Source organism: Amia ocellicauda, chromosome 8 (assembly GCF_036373705.1).
Source record: "Amia ocellicauda isolate fAmiCal2 chromosome 8, fAmiCal2.hap1, whole genome shotgun sequence".
Classification (NCBI taxonomy): Eukaryota; Metazoa; Chordata; class Actinopteri; order Amiiformes; family Amiidae; genus Amia; species Amia ocellicauda.
Genome location: NC_089857.1, coordinates 40,399,459 through 40,416,406, shown reverse-complemented (window position 1 = coordinate 40,416,406; position 16,948 = coordinate 40,399,459).

Sequence of the window (16,948 nt, the reverse complement as noted above, 5' to 3'; positions counted from 1 at the left end):
TATGTTTTGGGGGTGTTTTTCTGCTAAGGGGACAGGACAACTGCACCGCATCAAAGGGACGATGGACGGGGCCATGTACCGTCAAATCTTGGGTGAGAACCTCCTTCCCTCAGCCAGGGCATTGAAAATGGGTCGTGGATGGATATTCCAGCATGACAATGACCCAAAACACACAGCCAAGGCAACAAAGGAGTGGCTCAAGAAGGAGCACATTAAGGTCCTGGAGTGGTCTAGCCAGTCTCCAGACCTTAATCCCATAGAAAATCTGTGGAGGGAGCTGAAGGTTTGAGTTGTCAAACGTCAGCCTCGAAACCTTAACGACTTGGAGAGGATCTGCAAAGAGGAGTGGGACAAAATCCCTCCTGAGATGTGTGCAAACCTGGTGGCCAACTACAAGAAACGTCTGACCTCTGTGATTGCCAACAAGGGTTTTGCCACCAAGTACTAAGTAGAAGGGGTCAAATACTTATTTCCCTCATTAACATGCAAATCAATGTATAACTTTTTTGAAATGCGTTTTTCTGGATTTTTTTGTTGTTATTCTGTCTCTCACTGTTAAAATACACCTACCATTAAAATTATAGACTGATCATTTCTTTGTCAGTGGGCAAACGTACAAAATCAGCAGGGGATCAAATACTTTTTTCCCTCACTGTATTCAGAGTATAGGCCACTAGTAAGACATCACTGAAGCATATTGTGGCTCCTTAAATTATTATGATAAGTAGGACTGAAAGTTAGAAGCAAATACACAAATTGTATTCCTCTTTCATAAAACTTTTAAGATTTGATCATCGCTATTTTCACAATGATGGGCATTTTCAGTACACCTATTAGTTTTCAGTGATGAACAGAGTCTGTGAATATATGTGTCCTTCATTTGCAGTGCCACTGAAACATACATCATTTTCCCATGCTTTCCAGTTATAATGGACTTTTCTGTCAGGAAACCCTGGCTTATTCCCCATTTCAAGACAAGCTGGTTAAGACATCATTCAATCTGTGACATTTACATTTTCTCTGAATGCTAATGCTGCTTCTCATTTGGCACTCCAAAGAGCACGGTCCATTCTGTTTATTTATGAGTCAAATTAAATTCACCAAATTAGATGCTGATGCATCTCAGCTGTGGAAGTTATATTATATGTGCAAGTTGAGATTTATTTAATCTAATCTGTGGATCTGTGCTCAATACCTCAAAACAATCCTCTAAAATCAGCTTGAGTGTAGCCATTACACCACTGCACCACTATATCAATAGATTGCCTACAGCTTTTTAAACTTTTACCCTAACTGTAGCCAACAAGACAATGTGAAAGTAGGCCCATATGTACCAACACACACAGTTTCATAGCGAACTGTGTATCAAATGTAACCTTGTATTTCCTATATATATAAAGACATTTAGTGACTACATTAGGGTTGAACTGTAACATTAGGAGTAAAGGTTCTCTTGAACTAGATCCCTATAGAAATACTGTAAACACATCACACATATTTATATATAAATATGAAATGAAACAACGCCTTGGAGAGGATCTCTAGCCATATTTCCACTACCCAAAGTTATGCTCTGTGGTATCATTAAGAAGTGTAAGCAAAGAGAAACAGTATGTATATGGTTTACAATTCAGACATGAATACATCTCGGCGTTGTTTTGATTGTCAACCAGCTCAAAACAACTCAACTCAACTCAAAACATCAGCCCTCAATCCTTAGTTACGACAGAAAGCTAATTTCCCAGGTAAAAATGTACCATTCATATCCAATCATTTTTACTGAAATGTTATGAAATAAAAAATGAAATAAAACAGAAGTTTCAGAAACGATAACCCACAAACATTAAAACTGTGAGTCTTTCGTGCCTCATGCTTTGAACATCTGAGCTCTTATTATAAGCCATTAAGAGCTTCTCTCTCTCTCTCATGGAGCTGTGATAATCTTATGCTTAATGTCACCGCCAAAATTACCTGTAATTTCGTAAGTGCTATTATTGAAAGTAGATTTTGATCCACTTTATTGTATGAATTATAATCAGGCCTTGGGACGAATTATGATCTCCTCTCCAAGCCATTTTCATTTATATATATATATATATATATATATATATATACACAGTGGGGGAAAAAAGTATTTGATCCTCTGCTGATTTTGTATGTTTGCACGCTGACAAAGAAATGATCAGTCTATAATTTTAATGGTAGGTGTATTTTAACAGTGAGAGACAGAATAACAACAAAAAAATCCAGAAAAACTCATTTCAAAAAAGTTACACATTGATTTGCATGTTAATGAGGGAAATAAGTATTTGACCCCTTCGACTTAGTACTTGGTGGCAAAACCCTTGTTGGCAATCACAGAGGTCAGATGTTTCTTGTAGTTGGCCACCAGGTTTGCACACATCTCAGGAGGGATTTTGTCCCACTCCTCTTTGCAGATCCTCTCCAAGTCATTAAGGTTTCGAGGCTGACGTTTGGCAACTCGAACCTTCAGCTCCCTCCACAGATTTTCTATGGGATTAAGGTCTGGAGACTGGCTAGACCACTCCAGGACCTTAATGTGCTTCTTCTTGAGCCACTCCTTTGTTGCCTTGGCTGTGTGTTTTGGGTCATTGTCATGCTGGAATACCCATCCACGACCCATTTTCAATGCCCTGGCTGAGGGAAGGAGGTTCTCACCCAAGATTTGATGGTACATGGCCCCGTCCATCGTCCCTTTGATGCGGTGCAGTTGTCCTGTCCCCTTAGCAGAAAAACACCCCCAAAGCATAATGTTTCCACCTCCATGTTTGACGGTGGGGATGGTGTTCTTGGGGTCATTCCTCCTCCTCCTCCAAACACGGCAAGTTGATTTGATGCCAAAGAGCTCGATTTTGGTCTCATCTGACCACAACAGTTTCACCCAGTTCTCCTCTGAATCATTCAGATGTTCATTGGCAAACTTCTGACGGGCCTGTACATGTGCTTTCTTGAGCAGGGGGACCTTGTGGGCGCTGCAGGATTTCAGTCCTTCAAGGCGTAGTGTGTTACCAATTGTTTTCTTGGTGACTATGGTCCCAGCTGCCTTGAGATCATTAACAAGATCCTCCCGTGTAGTTCTGGGCTGATTCCTCACCGTTCTTATGATCATTGAAACTCCACGAGGTGAGATCTTTCATGGAGCCCCAGACCGAGGGAGACTGACAGTTATTTTGTGTTTCTTCCATTTGCGAATAATCGCACCAACTGTTGTCACCTTCTCACCAAGCTGCTTGGCGATGGTCTTGTAGCCCATTCCAGCCTTGTGTAGGTCTACAATCTTGTCCCTGACATCCTTGGACAGCTCTTTGGTCTTGGCCATGGTGGAGAGTTTGGAATCTGATTGTTTGATTGCTTCTGTGGACAGGTGTCTTTTATACAGGTAACGAGCTGAGATTAGGAGAGTCCCTTTAAGAGAGTGCTCCTAATCTCAGCTCGTTACCTGTATAAAAGACACCTGGGAGCCAGAAATCTTGCTGATTGATAGGGGATCAAATACTTATTTCCCTCATTAACATGCAAATCAATTTATAACTTTTTTGAAATGCATTTTTCTGGATTTTGTTGTTGTTATTCTGTCTCTCACTGTTAAAATACAGCTACCATTAAAATTATAGACTGATCATTTCTTTGTCAGTGGGCAAACGTACAAAATCAGCAGGGGATCAAATGCTTTTTTCCCTCACTGTATATATATACATACACATATGATGCAGACAGAAATTACTGAGCACATATATATATATATATATATATATATCTAAGGAAGTGGATGATATGTTTTTGGTTAAATGAGAATTATTGATCAGAATCTCATGAGAGAGATCCTTTCATCCACATGACAAAATAATGGCAAACAGCAAATAGAATATTTATTGACATCTCCATTCACTATCACACTGCAAATATGAGAGTTTTCATCGACGGGTAGCAACACAGGGGAGCCCAAATACTGGAGTATAACTTTACCCATTAATTAACATTCTCACAAGGCCTTTAAACAATAGAGATCAGTTCTGTAGCATGGGACCACTCTTGTGCACTGTTCTAGGGAGGTGGGATTAGTGCTCTGCCATTGAAATCTGTCCCAAAGCTTCCTGCAGTTGATACTTCTCATAAACATAAATTAAAATACTTGTGAGAGGACCGAGCACTTTCCACCTGCCACGTCGCTTCCTGAGTTTCTGCAGAGACATGAAAGCGCTGCTGAAGCTGTCCTTTCACTCACTTTTTGTCAGCCTTTGCAAAACTCTTTACATGTTCAGCAACTACAGTGACAGATCTCAGTATATCAGCATGCCTGGAATTAGTTATAAAACATAAATCCTGGACACAACATCGGTGATAAATAAACAACACTATGTCTCAGATGAACACACAGAAGGAAAAACAGAACAAATAAGAGTGTTAATTATTTAAAAGTGTGTGTTAAATTAAAGGGATATTCCGGTTTCTTTCAGTATCTTGAAAATGAGGAATAATTCAGCAGTATCTTTCTTTCTTTCAGTCTTCCATGTTTGGATCTAAAGCTGGGCAGCTGAAATAGACATTTTGCTGAAATTGGTTGTGAAGCATTATATCAGAGCTAGACTACAGGTAAACTATAATGGTATCAATATAACTTTAAAAAGAGTAAGAAAAGTCAAGTGAGGCGCATCCTTGTTTCTCTAAACGCCAAGATTTTGTGGAAGAATTGACTCCAATATTCATATTTCGTTCCCCCACTGCCCCGGCCTGTGGTGGCTATGCGTTGCAAGAATAAACAGAGAGCGAACCCTGAAAGTGGATGTACGCAGAATCAAACTAATTGAATGATTTCTTGTAAACATGTAATTTAATGGTAATCGCTTTAAGAGTTTCCATATTAAAGGGCTAAATGGTGGTGAAACTGACGAGATGCTGCCATCCTATGACAGCTGACTCTTAATTAAGAGAGCACACAATCCTCCCCACGACTCTTACACTATATTAAAGGTAATAAGGGTATTCACTGACTGATTTGCTTTGGACAAAATCACATAAAGGACGCTTCTATTATCCAGGGGAATATTGTGCATTAATTGTTTTTTTGATATTCATGAGCAAACCTTCCGTTTCAAAACTAATCATGAGGTATATATGAATGATGTTCCAGGATGCATTTTAACATGATCAGATATATTGCTGTATTTTGATGCTCTCTCTCTCTCTCTCTCTCTCTCTCTCTCTCTGTCTCTCCTAAGCAGTTAAATTTGTAACACTGTCAGGTTAATCCCCATCGGACAGTTCCTGCAGCTGTTCGATTTCATAAGCACGGCTCATTCACTGCTATTCTAGAAAGACTGTCAGTACATGTTGTGATTTATTTCATGTTGTGTATTGTGCAGAATCATGAATACATTTATGAACAATGTTCTCCATTGACTTATTGTAATAAAACTAAAATTATGCCAGTTGATTGTTATTTGTCATCATAATCAGTATTGGTCTCCTAGTGTACAGTCCTTCCTCTCTGGCCTTGCCTAGTCTTGCCGGTGATCTTAGACCTGAGTTCAGGCCACTGCAGCCTGGGACAGATAAGGATGTTTCACTTCTGAGATGTATCCAAGCTAGACACCCTGCTTTCCACGGCTGAACACAGTCTCTGAAAACAAATAGCAGTTGCATTAATGGTGACTGGGGATGGATGGAGCTCTGAGGGACCAGACTCACAGGTGGATGGTCAGGGGCCAAGGACACACACATCCTACTCCATCACACAAGGACTGGCCAACCTAAACTTCTGCCCTCAGAGCGGGGTCTTCAGCAGGTAAGCATTCATTTGATAACAATGAATACAAGATGTATTCCGCTGTGACAGCAGACACTTGCTTCCAATATAATGTTTATCCCTTAGTTTGCTATGTATTGTGTTATCTGCCAAAAAGATTGGTTGGGGGGGGCAGAGAAAGTCCAACTGTTTTGACTAAGGATGCAAATGAAGTTGTTTGTGTGGCCCCAGATGTCCGATGAAAGTTGCTCTGGTACAACAGCTGCAAATACATGTGTGTTGATAGGCTGCTGCAGAGTGGTCAAGGTCACGGAGACATTTCTTAGATCACATTAAAAAGGTTTTGTATTTCACAGAGCAGATTGTTTGGTTAAGTGAGTAAATATCCGCTCCCATGTAGCACTGGGTTCATCCTAGAGCGTGCAAGTGCAGTGTCTCCGCTAAGTCAGCAGCTGCACAACCTTCTCAAGAACAATTGTTGCCTTGCATTCATGTGAATCTAAAGCTACTGCTCACAACACTGAAAAGGGCAGCTCTTTTTGAAATGATCTGGAGCCTAAAAGCAAAGATCCTGATTAATTCCAATACATGGATCACAGATTCATATAACACTTCGTTAACAAAGATTACTCTAAAGGGTTAAGAATAAATATGACCTCAAAGCAGCACAAAGCAGGAACATTTTGTTAGAACTCTGATATGACTTCTAGGCTTCTTTTGTAGTTTATGTATATTTTCTAACTAATTACTGCTTAGAAGTTTTTATATGCAACTGTATATATATATATATATATATATATATATATATATATATATATATATTTCATTGTTCTTCAAAGCGCTAGCAGAGTATTCAGTAATTAAGGAGAAATTAAATAATGTCAAACATGACTGTGAGTATGTGTTAAAATAACTGTTAAAATAAGTTTGACTTCAGAACAGGGTCTGCAAAAGCCTTAATTCATGACCAATAACCTCTTAAGAAGATCTTAATGTTAATAATGTGTTCACTTCACATCAGGGTTTCATATTTACTATACTATTTAACTCGACATCTCCACTGGTTTAAAAGTATTATTAACAGAGCAGTTCAACACTGATAACATCCACTCCCAACACCTAGAAAAAAGTTACGATAATACAGTACAATACAATATATACAGTCTAAAAATATGCATATTATACGTGTCCATCAAACACAGTAGAAAAAGAGTGTGTCTATACCCATTGCTTTAACACTGTTGTTACATGTTTACAGTGTTATTTAATGCACTTTGTCTGTTATTATTATCCATCAATTTTCAAAACCACTTGAGAGTCCTGTTCGCAGGGAAGCTGGAGCCGATCCCAGCAGGAATACACCCAGGATGGGATGCCAGGCCATCACTGGGTAACACACACAGCAATTTAGAGAGGCCAATTAACCTAACTAGCATGTCTTTGGGCAGTGGGAGGAAACTGGAGTGCCCAGAGAAAACCCACATGGACACAGGGAGAACATGCAAACTCCACACAGAGAGGCCCCCACACCAAGCCTCGAACCCAGGACCCCGGAGCTGTGAGGCAGCAGCGCTAACCACCGCGCCATGATGCTGAAGATGAGGAGGCCCAAAAAGAGGGAGATGGGACAGAAAGAGGAGAGGAATGAAAAGGAGACCCCCTTCCATCAGTGTGTGGCTATGTGGTGGAAGAAGGGAAAGGGGATAAGCCACAGGCCCAAAAAGAAGGCGACGAGAAGCAAGAGAAGCAGAAGGGAGAGACTGAAGGGAAAGAGAACAAGATGATTAACCGAAACACCAAGTGGGTTCGAAGGCAATTCACCGAGCAGGGAAGAAGAAAAACCTAGAAGTGAAGAAAGGTGGAGGAGGGAGAAAGCGAGAGAGAAACTGCAGTGTCAGCCCAGCCCTCCTCCTCTCTCAGGCCTGCAGGTCACCCTCCCAGAAGTGTCCTGGGTTGGGACATTTTTCTTTTATTCCCCCCGAGACCCTACTCTGCCACAGCTGGTGGAGAATGCGGGAAAGGAGATACAGAGACCAGTGGAAGAGAAGAAGGAGGAGCCTGGGTCCGAAGCAGAGACTCCACCAATGGCAAGTGAAGTGCCTATGTCTCTGTGCCACTCGGCAGTCAGTCGGTCTGTCAGAGCACCAGTCTGTTATCTGTCTTTACATGTTTACCCCCCTCCCCCTCTCTCTCTCTTATTCTCTTTCTTTATCTCATTCTCTCCTGCAGAAGACAAGCAATGCCCTCTCATGGCTCAGGGCGATGATGCCTTCCTGTCAATGCCTGGCTCTGTGGGGGATAAGCCGCAAGCCCAAACAGAGGGGTATGAGATGGAGGAGAAGAAGGGAGAGACTTAAGGGAAAGAGGGAGAGGGTTGGTCCACAGAGACAGTGCACACATGAGACAGCGTGTCGATCCCCCAGGTAAAAAAAAAGGTGAAAAACTACACTTGCGGTTTTCATTTTAAGCTTCCAATTCAATTCTGCGCTCATTGCAGTTCTCGCTACACACTTGCAGTTCTTTTTGACAGTGTTTTCACACTGCTTTCAGAAATCAAAGCAGAGGTCGGGCACTTAGATGAGAACTGAGATCGATAGTGCCGATGATCATCAAACACAGCTGACACGGTAGCAGAGGGAGTCTAAAAAAGCTTAACGTGGCTTAGTGTGCTTTAAACATAACCATTACTGGTCAAAGTGTGTATTTTTACAGTTACTCACGTCCTAGTACTACGAATAAAGGATGCAAATGTTTTTACTAACAGACAATATGATTACAAAGTTAAGACCTGCATATAATCCACTTAATGTGAAAATCGCTTAATGTAGACAATACTCAGCCTTGCTTACTGTACTTAAAAAATATCCGTTTACATCCAAACTATATATTATTTGACTGGCAATATCCAAGCTGCTACACGAAATATTGGATGTTTAAAGTACCGTGTTAAGCCCTAGTAACCAAGCATGAAATGTGCTTAATGTTGGAAGCCCTTAACGTGGTTTACTGTACCAGTCTTGTTAATTATAAAGATTGAATATAAATGGTTACGTTTTTAAGTACAGTAAACCATGTTAAGGGCTTTCAGCATTAAGCACAATTCACGCTTGGTTACTAGGGCTTAACACAGTACTTTAAACATCCAATATTTTGTGTAACAGCTTGGATAGTGCCAGTCTTGTAATGTATACTTTGAATGTAAGCAAGTACAGTAAGCAAGGTTGAGCGTTGTCTACATTAAGCGATATTCCCATTAAGTGGATTATATGCAGGTCTTAACTTTGTAATCATATTGTTTATGTTAGTAAAATCATTTGCATCCTTTATTCGTAGTACTAGGACGTGAGTAACTGTAAACGCACACACTTTGACCAGTAATGGTTATGTTTAAAGCAAATTAAGCCACGTTAAGCTTTTTTAGACTCCCTCTGCTACCGTGTCAGCCTTGTTTGATGAGAATGGAGAACGATAGTGCCGATGATCATCTAGGTGCCTGACCTCCGCTTTGTTTTTTGAAAGTAGTGTAAAAACACTGTCAAAAAGAACTGCAAGTGTGTAGAGAGAACTGCAAATGTGTAAACGAGATAGAAGAGCGCAGAATTGCATTGTTAGTGTAAAATGAAAACCGCAAGTGTAATTTTGCACATACAAGTTCTATTTCTGTGCTTGCTTGTGTTGACAGTGAATTCTCTCCATAATCTTCAGCCTCTGGTCCTCTCTGCAGATCCTGGTGTGTGTGAGGTGGTGCAGTGCTTACAGCGGAGACACGTCCCTCTGGCCACACCATGCCCTTGCGGAGGCGTCTCGGTGGCTGGTGCGCTGGTCCAGGGATACAGGAGCTGGTCTCCTGTCGCCCCGCTCTGTATAGAGTTCATTAGCTGCTATTGAGGATAGAAGCGCTACTGGCCCTCCCCTCTGCATTACTGTTCCCAGTAGAGTGTGACTGATGTCTTTGCTCCTGGGTGGCCTGGATGTAGCCCCAAGGGACCCCATGGCCCTTTTCACCAGGGGGACCGATGTGCTGTCTCTGTGGACCATCCCAGGCCTGCTCCAGCTCTGGGCCTGGCCACTGAGTGGGACCGCCTGATGGCCTGGGGTCTGCAGTGCCGGAATTGTGTAGCTGCAGTTACACAAGCTAAATGCATCCTCCCCCCCACCATCATACTTTAATTGAAGTCTGCATGAGTTTATTATCAGACTTGGTGTCAAGACAGAGACCATGACCACATTGGGGTCATTTTGCAGTCTTTGCAGGAGCTGTTGGACCAGGGCAAGCGCGCAGCCATGCTCGAAGTGTACCTGGCAGCCAGATTACAGGCAAAAAGAAAACTAATAAAAGTACTTGGAAGTTTAAGACAATGTCAGTGTTTGTTTTCCTGGGGAGGGACCACACTGATATCGCTTTTCCACCGACAAGGAGCCGGTGCCTAATTTGGAACCATTTTTTGCTTTTCCACCGCAAAAGACCCGGCTCGGTGCCGCGGAGCCGCTTTTTCTGGCACCAAAATCTTGCTGGTCTGGAAGCTAAGAACCAGCGTGTCTGACAACAGGGACAGCAACAGTGATTTGCGACCATCATCCCAGACTTCATCAATTATCACAATTTCCCATCAAACCATTAACATCACCTGAGATCATCCGACAGGTTATTGATCTGCGCGACTGCGCCGCGAATACCCGCAAAACAACAGCATCCATAATCAATAGACTAGCCTATAGTCATTGTGTTTTAAACAAGAATACAATTTAAAATACGCCACAAAATGAATGAAAATGTGAACTGTGTGCGCGGGGACGAATGCATGTTAACTCTATTTTTTCAATACAGTAAAAGTGTGAAATAGCGAATCGGTGTGAATCCCTTAATGCATCAATACAAATCAATAAATTAAAAGGCTGAGTTATTTTAGTATATTCGTATAGTTGTATTTTCGTTTCTGCTACATGTGTGATCTCACCTTTTTTGTTTGGTTTTTACAGTGTATGTGCTATGTGACGCTTAATGAGTTTGATTGGGATGTATAATAGGGTTTAAAGTCGCAGTCCTGGTGCTGATTATTATTACTGTGTGTGACGCTTAATGAGTTTGATTGGGATGTACACTCACCTAAAGGATTATTAGGAACACCATACTAATACTGTGTTTGACCCCCTTTCGCCTTCAGAACTGCCTTAATTCTACGTGGCATTGATTCAACAAGGTGCTGAAAGCATTCTTTAGAAATGTTGGCCCATATTGATAGGATAGCATCTTGCAGTTGATGGAGATTTGTGGGATGCACATCCAGGGCACGAAGCTCCCGTTCCACCACATCCCAAAGATGCTCTATTGGGTTGAGATCTGGTGACTGTGGGGGCCAGTTTAGTACAGTGAACTCATTGTCATGTTCAAGAAACCAATTTGAAATGATTCGACCTTTGTGACATGGTGCATTATCCTGCTGGAAGTAGCCATCAGAGGATGGGTACATGGTGGTCATAAAGGGATGGACATGGTCAGAAACAATGCTCAGGTAGGCCGTGGCATTTAAACCATGCCCAATTGGCACTAAGGGGCCTAAAGTGTGCCAAGAAAACATCCCCCACACCATTACACCACCACCACCAGCCTGCACAGTGGTAACAAGGCATGATGGATCCATGTTCTCATTCTGTTTACGCCAAATTCTGACTCTACCATCTGAATGTCTCAACAGAAATCGAGACTCATCAGACCAGGCAACATTTTTCCAGTCTTCAACTGTCCAATTTTGGTGAGCTTGTGCAAATTGTAGCCTCTTTTTCCTATTTGTAGTGGAGATGAGTGGTACCCGGTGGGGTCTTCTGCTGGTGTAGCCCATCCGCCTCAAGGTTGTACATGTTGTGGCTTCACAAATGCTTTGCTGCATACCTCGGTCGTAACGAGTGGTTATTTCAGTCAAAGTTGCTCTTCTATCAGCTTGAATCAGTCGGCCCATTCTCCTCTGACCTCTAGCATCAACAAGGCATTTTCGCCCACAGGACTGCCGCATACTGGATGTTTTTCCCTTTTCACACCATTCTTTGTAAACCCTAGAAATGGTTGTGCGTGAAAATCCCAGTAACTGAGCAGATTGTGAAATACTCAGACCGGCCCGTCTGGCACCAACAACCATGCCACGCTCAGAATTGCTTAAATCACCTTTCTTTCCCATTCAGACATTCAGTTTGGAGTTCAGGAGATTGTCTTGACCAGGACCACACCCCTAAATGCATTGAAGCAACTGCCATGTGATTGGTTGGTTAGATAATTGCATTAATGAGAAATTGAACAGGTGTTCCTAATAATCCTTTAGGTGAGTGTATAATAGGGTTTAAAGTGGCAGTCCTGGTGCTGATTATTATTACTGTGTGTGACGCTTAATGAGTTTTATTGATTGGGATGTATATTAGGGTTTAAAGTGGCAGTCCTGGTGCTGATTATTATTACTGTGTGTGACGCTTAATGAGTTTGATTGGGATGTATAATAGGGTTTAAAGTGGCAGTCCTGGTGCTGATTATTATTACTGTGTGTGACGCTTAATGAGTTTGATTGATTGGGATGTATAATAGGGTTTAAAGTGGCAGTCCTGGTGCTGATTATTATTACTGTGTGTGACGCTTAATGAGTTTGATTGATTGGGATGTATAATAGGGTTTAAAGTGGCAGTCCTGGTGCTGATTATTATTACTGTGTGTGACGCTTAATGAGTTTGATTGATTGGGATGTATAATAGGGTTTAAAGTGGCAGTCCTGGTGCTGATTATTATTACTGTGTGTGACGCTTAATGAGTTTGATTGATTGGGATGTATAATAGGGTTTAAAGTGGCAGTCCTGGTGCTGATTATTATTACTGTGTGTGACGCTTAATGAGTTTGATTGATTGGGATGTATAATAGGGTTTAAAGTGGCAGTCCTGGTGCTGATTATTATTACTGTGTGTGACGCTTAATGAGTTTGATTGATTGGGATGTATAATAGGGTTTAAAGTGGCAGTCCTGGTGCTGATTATTATTACTGTGTGTGACGCTTAATGAGTTTGATTGATTGGGATGTATAATAGGGTTTAAAGTGGCAGTCCTGGTGCTGATTATTATTACTGTGTGTGACGCTTAATGAGTTTGATTGATTGGGATGTATAATAGGGTTTAAAGTCGCAGTCCTGGTGCTGATTATTATTACTGTGTGTGACGCTTAATGAGTTTGATTGATTGGGATGTATAATAGGGTTTAAAGTCGCAGTCCTGGTGCTGATTATTATTACTGTGTGTGACGCTTAATGAGTTTGATTGGGATGTATAATAGGGTTTAAAGTCGCAGTCCTGGTGCTGATTATTATTACTGTGTGTGACGCTTAATGAGTTTGATTGGGATGTATAATAGGGTTTAAAGTCGCAGTCCTGGTGCTGATTATTATTACTGTGTGTGACGCTTAATGAGTTTGATTGATTGGGATGTATAATAGGGTTTAAAGTCGCAGTCCTGGTGCTGATTATTATTACTGTGTGTGACGCTTAATGAGTTTGATTGATTGGGATGTATAATAGGGTTTAAAGTCGCAGTCCTGGTGCTGATTATTATTACTGTGTGTGACGCTTAATGAGTTTGATTGATTGGGATGTATAATAGGGTTTAAAGTCGCAGTCCTGGTGCTGATTATTATTACTGTGTGTGACGCTTAATGAGTTTGATTGGGATGTATAATAGGGTTTAAAGTCGCAGTCCTGGTGCTGATTATTATTACTGTGTGTGACGCTTAATGAGTTTGATTGGGATGTATAATAGGGTTTAAAGTCGCAGTCCTGGTGCTGATTATTATTACTGTGTGTGACGCTTAATGAGTTTGATTGGGATGTATAATAGGGTTTAAAGTCGCAGTCCTGGTGCTGATTATTATTACTGTGTGTGACGCTTAATGAGTTTGATTGATTGGGATGTATAATAGGGTTTAAAGTCGCAGTCCTGGTGCTGATTATTATTACTGTGTGTGACGCTTAATGAGTTTGATTGATTGGGATGTATAATAGGGTTTAAAGTCGCAGTCCTGGTGCTGATTATTATTACTGTGTGTGACGCTTAATGAGTTTGATTGATTGGGATGTATAATAGGGTTTAAAGTCGCAGTCCTGGTGCTGATTATTATTACTGTGTGTGACGCTTAATGAGTTTGATTGATTGGGATGTATAATAGGGTTTAAAGTCGCAGTCCTGGTGCTGATTATTATTACTGTGTGTGACGCTTAATGAGTTTGATTGGGATGTATAATAGGGTTTAAAGTCGCAGTCCTGGTGCTGATTATTATTACTGTGTGTGACGCTTAATGAGTTTGATTGATTGGGATGTATAATAGGGTTTAAAGTCGCAGTCCTGGTGCTGATTATTATTACTGTGTGTGACGCTTAATGAGTTTGATTGATTGGGATGTATAATAGGGTTTAAAGTCGCAGTCCTGGTGCTGATTATTATTACTGTGTGTGACGCTTAATGAGTTTGATTGATTGGGATGTATAATAGGGTTTAAAGTCGCAGTCCTGGTGCTGATTATTATTACTGTGTGTGACGCTTAATGAGTTTGATTGATTGGGATGTATAATAGGGTTTAAAGTCGCAGTCCTGGTGCTGATTATTATTACTGTGTGTGACGCTTAATGAGTTTGATTGATTGGGATGTATAATAGGGTTTAAAGTCGCAGTCCTGGTGCTGATTATTATTACTGTGTTTCTCTTCTGCTCCGCGCATGGGAACGCCCACACCAGTGACGTCAGCGGTGGAAAAGCGCGCCGGTTCACTAAAGATCAGTGAACAATAAACAGAAATCTTGGCTTTGCTTTCTTTCTGTAAATATGGCAATCCAGGCATGGACCTGTAAAAGAAACCGGAGGTGTATGCAGTTTTGCAATGTCTAGACAATTCATATTCTGCTCATTAAAGACTTGCTAGCAGTATTTCACATTGGGATATTTAGTTTTCCGGTTTAATCCTGGCATCTCCAACTGCATTTAAAGTTGGAAACTTCTTTAATATTAAAAATCACATTAGATCATGGAGCAGAGAGAAGCTACATAAAAAACACCTGTATACTACCTCACACAAACAAAACACTGTAGCAGTTGAAATATTTCTGGTATTGTTAACTATTGTTTTTGACTCATGTATTTGACTTTTTGTTCACTGCAGTACATTTGCATATTCAATTTCAGTTTACGCACTGATGCTGAGTTTCTCGTTTCTCGTTTCGTTTCATTAATAATCTTCCACATCAATCGTTTCCCATCAATACATAATGACTTTCCGATACTATTGTACCAGAGGCCTCCTCTTTAAGCTTTCTCCATCTCGCAGTGTTTAACTTCCTTATTTGTATTCAGGTAAATTGGGCCAATTAAAATACAAACTCTTTAAATATCTAATTTATTGGAATCAGTGATTGTTATAAAATCCTTTTTCTGATCAGTCCTATTCATTTGAGCTGTGCCTTGATTACACAAAAATGGCGTTCCCTGCACTCGAAAACCCATTTTCAAGATTGTTTCTTTGTAAATGATGAATTAATCATACATTTTTACACAAATAACCTTTACAAGAGAGCATATATAAAAATATTTTGATTTTAAACATAGGATGGTCATGAGAGACTAAATAGTATTAGCCATGACATTTCCTGGTCCAGTAATGGTATGATATCTCATGAAAACAAATATGTTTTTCAGAAGCACAGAATGTATTAATTTCCGGCACATTCCCCTTTTAAAGGAGTAGTGGAAACATCCTGTGTGCCAAGAGAAGGTTAGCATGTAGTTCAGCAGGTAATTGCTTCAGTGTCTGGCTGCTGTTTGTTATGTTTGTGCTTATCTGTGGCTTACTGCCAACCAGGCACATCCCTGACTATTTCAGTGAAGCTTTGGACATTTTGAATTATGCATACACTATTATCTGACTGAGAGACACAGGCTGAGAAACACCAATACAGATAATGACATTTAAGCTACCTGCTATCCTGTGGCTATTTCAGTGTTGGGCTTCAAATTCAATTGAAATGCGCTAGGTTTAGAGAATTACTGCATTGTACCCATGAACTGAGTGAAATGTCTAAATGGCAGAGATGCACATGTAAAAGAAAAGATTACAATTAAATACATAGCAGAGTGTGAATATATATGTGTAGTACCAGAAGTAAAATTGAATCTGACAAAGAACGCTGCTGCACCTTAGATATTTAAAGGGTACAGTATACACCATGTATCTATTTACAGGTGATAAAGAGCGTTTTGAGGAAATACATTTTAACAATGTTTACTATTTAAATATGGAAACAAACTCCAAATCACGTTTTATAATAAGTGTTAATTTGTATAATTTTTTGTCATATTACACTGAATACTCAATCGTGCAAAACATAGTGGAAAAGATATGGAAGAGTAAGGGAGAAATTAGAGACATTTTGGCATCTGAAAAGAACTCTGTTGACAATAGAAAAGTCTTTCTTAATTTAATTTCCCTGTAACTTTAGTTTCACACAACTGAATTATTAGCTTGATTTGGTCAATCCATTTTTAATATAAAAGTGTGTACAGGACACATGTAAAAGCCTTTGCTTTCTTGAGTAATGGCGTCCTTCTCGCCACCCCTCCATACCGGCCAGATTTGTGCAGTGCTTGGGTTATTGTTGTCACACGCACACTATAAAAACCTGGAGCTCGTGTAAAGCTGCCATTGGACTCTTGGTAGCCTCTCTGATCAGTCTCCTTTTTGCTCGGTCATCCAGTTTGGAGGGACGGCCTGATCTTGGCAGGGTCTTGGTGGTGTCAAACACCTTTCACTTCTTCAATATGTGTGTCATTGTGAAGGTGATTACCTACACCCGAGCTAATTTCGGAATGCCACTACAAGGGTGTGGACACTCATCCAGCCAAGCGATTTCAGATTTTATTTTTAATTAGCACATTACTAGAACATTTTCTTCACTTGGATGTCGTGGGGCAGGATGTGTAGCTTCTAAAAAACTAAACTATTTTAATTGATTCTAATTCCAGGCTATAAGGCAACAAAAGGCGAACATGTTGAAAGGAGGTGTAGATTTTCTATAGGCACTGTAGATTGATTGGCATAGCAAATTGTAGGCATGTCACATTCAGGGTTTGTGCAGCCGTGTTTTCATTTGAACACTAGTGCTCGGATG